Genomic DNA, 2,985 nt, shown 5'->3' with positions numbered 1-2,985 from the left:
GTGGTAGTGAACAATGCAATGAACTCGGGTCTCCAGAGGGCCAAGCTGTTCGGCCACTGCAGCAGTTTTAGGGTTGAGTAACAATTTAGGCTGAGAAAATCCTATATTTTCAGTGTATTCAAAGAGGTTAAGCGACGCAATTTAAAAAATACCGAAAAACCAGAATAAATCATGCATAGGGGCTCAACTATTAGAATGTGAAATTGTTGACTATTGAAAACAATCCTCTCTGTGGCGAACCTCAAATTGTATTCTAATAAACAACATTTTAAAAAACAGTACCACACTGATTTAGAGGACGATTCTATCGTCTCGATCCGAGAACAAATTGCCAAAAGAGTAAAGACATTTTTTGCCGATGTAGGTCCAACATTAACTTCTACAAACCTCATCTGGTTCATTAGGACCACTAGGATACATCAATCTTCAACGCCTGAGGATTTACCTTTAGAGCTTTTCGGATGTATTGGCAATTAAAAGACGCTTCACCAGGCATTTGTATGATTGATGGTACAAATATTAAAATATGACCCCGATATCATAAGACCATTACGGTTCTATTTTTATTTTCACAGTTCAAGGAACTTGCGGTAGAGTTGAACAAGCAAAAAATTATACGGAGTTTATAAAGAATATGACCCAAGGCAACTGTTTAACAATTATAGACCAGTTGTATAAAGAAGATGACCCTGCCTGTTTAACAAGTATAGGACCAGTTTATAAGCCGATGGATCCTGCAATGTTTAACAAGTATAGGAGCAGTGTATAAAGAGATGACCATGCAATGTGTTACCAATTCTAGACCCGTTCTAAAGCAGAGGGAGCCCTGCAATGTTACACCCTTCGTCGACCGTTTATAAGAGACGAGAGATCCGTGCAATGTTTAACAAGTATAGGACAGTTATAAAGGAAGATGACCTGCAAGTTTAACAATGCTAGACCAGTCAGAAAGCGATGACGTGCAATGTCAACAATTCTAGAACCAGTTCTGGTGTTACAGCCCTGATCCGACAGGTTCTTGAAAAATTGTTTACCCAAGATAATCCAACCTCTGGACAAAGAATCATGTTCTATGCTCAACCGTTCTGGTTAGGAAACAACACTCTACTTATCATGGCACTTGCAATTTTTTGACTGACATAGTAAGCAAAGATAGAAAAGCAAAGACTGGAGGATTTTCGGGATCTTCAGAAAAGCATTTGATAGTTAATCACTCATCTATTAAAAAACTACATTATGGTATATAGTAACGAAGTCCCTACTCTGGGTCACCAGGTATCTTCCGACCTGTTACCAACCTGTAGCATACTGGGACAGATCCCCCCCCCCCCCCCCCCCCCCCACTCCGCGTTGGATGTGGCGTACCCAAGGGCTCCAATCTTGGTCCCTTGTTATTTATATTATACTGTTAATAGACCTTCCTAATGTCTCGAGTAAACCTTTCTTAACATTTTATTTGCCGTGATACACGTGGTTTTACTCCATAACACCCCTGAAATTTTAATCAAGTAGGTAAATGAGACCTTGACAGTTATCTAGTGGTTCAAAGTCCCAACAACTGTCTCTAACATTCACAAAACAAAACAAGTTCTCTATTTGTCTTCAAGTTGATACATTGTAACTTCAATGCAACATTCGCCCTGATGATCTCTCCCATTACCATTGTTAAAGCTGCTCGTTTCCGTTGCGTTTATATAGGATGCCTATTTATCCTGGAAACCTACTTCTAGCCACCTACTTACCTCTCCCACGTGGTCGGAAACAAAAACTCGGCACTGATGGACACCGCAGTTGCGATCTGTTGTCTTACCCTGGTATCATTTAGAAATTATGCCATGTTTCTGGGCCTCGCCCCCCCCCCCCCTCAGCTGACCTGCCTTATGTTTCGCCTTCCGACACTTTCGCTCCTTCTTTTCCTTTCTCCTCACTTCCTGGTTCTGCATTTCCTCCTTTCCCCACCTCTGCCCACCCTTAGTGTTGGTTCCTTTCTCCTCCCCCCTCCGTTCCTTTTTTCCCATTCCCTCTTTTCTTTCTCCTTTTTTCTTTTCACTTTCTTCCCCCTATTCTTCCCCTTTCGTCCTTTACTGCCCTCCTCCCTTCGTTCTACCCCCCCCTCCTTCTTTCTCTTTTGCCTTTCTTTTCCTAGCCTGACGCCCTCCTTTTCTCCCTTTTCCCTTTTCCTCTCCTTCCTTCCCTCCAGCTCACTCTTGCTGTCCATCTTGTTATTTTAATTTTTATTTGATGTCCGCTGAACCCCCGTTCGACCCCTCGTCTCGTTCACCCCCCCCATACTCAGCTCAGCCCACTTGCCCGCACGATGCCTCAACCACCCCAATGGCCTTTGCGTTCTTCTTGTCTTTTTTTGCGTCCCCTGGCCCCCCCTCTACAGCGTTCTGTTTACACCATGCTCTCTGTCTTTTCATTCTGTCCTCTCCCGGTTCCTACCCCTTCTCTTATTTCCACCCTTTCAACCCCACTCAGTTCAGCTAGCGAGATGAGACAGAGAGGGAGAAGGAGACTCCTTCCTGAAATGATTAGAAATTACCAGTCAATCTTTACTGCACACCCACTAGTCCGCCAATTTTTTGACCCGGTTCGAAGAATATTGTTATGTATGGTACCACTTCTCAAAAGATCCAAAAACTAACGAACCGCGCGTACTTACTTCGGCGTGACCGCACCTGGACAGTCCCTAAAATAATGTACACTGTGAGGGGAACAAATGCTTTACAATTGCCGCATGTCAATTAGCCATGCCACACTACGTGCAATCCACACTTGTCGGCTAATTCAATCAACAGGATACTAGTTGAACGGAGAAAAGCAAAGGCCAGACTTGTGTTTTCTTCACTAATTTGAAAATTCAAATGGTAACTCAAAAGCCATATGGAGTCAGATTCAAAAATTAACCGGTCAAAACATTAGTATAACTAAGCCAATTGTACTAAAAGCAAATGACACAATCTTGAAGTGTCCGACCAATGT

This window comes from Etheostoma spectabile, chromosome 15 (genome assembly GCF_008692095.1).
Source record: "Etheostoma spectabile isolate EspeVRDwgs_2016 chromosome 15, UIUC_Espe_1.0, whole genome shotgun sequence".
Lineage (NCBI taxonomy): Eukaryota > Metazoa > Chordata > Actinopteri > Perciformes > Percidae > Etheostoma > Etheostoma spectabile.
The sequence above is the reverse complement of the archived record's forward strand: the minus strand, read 5'-3'. Positions refer to the sequence as shown.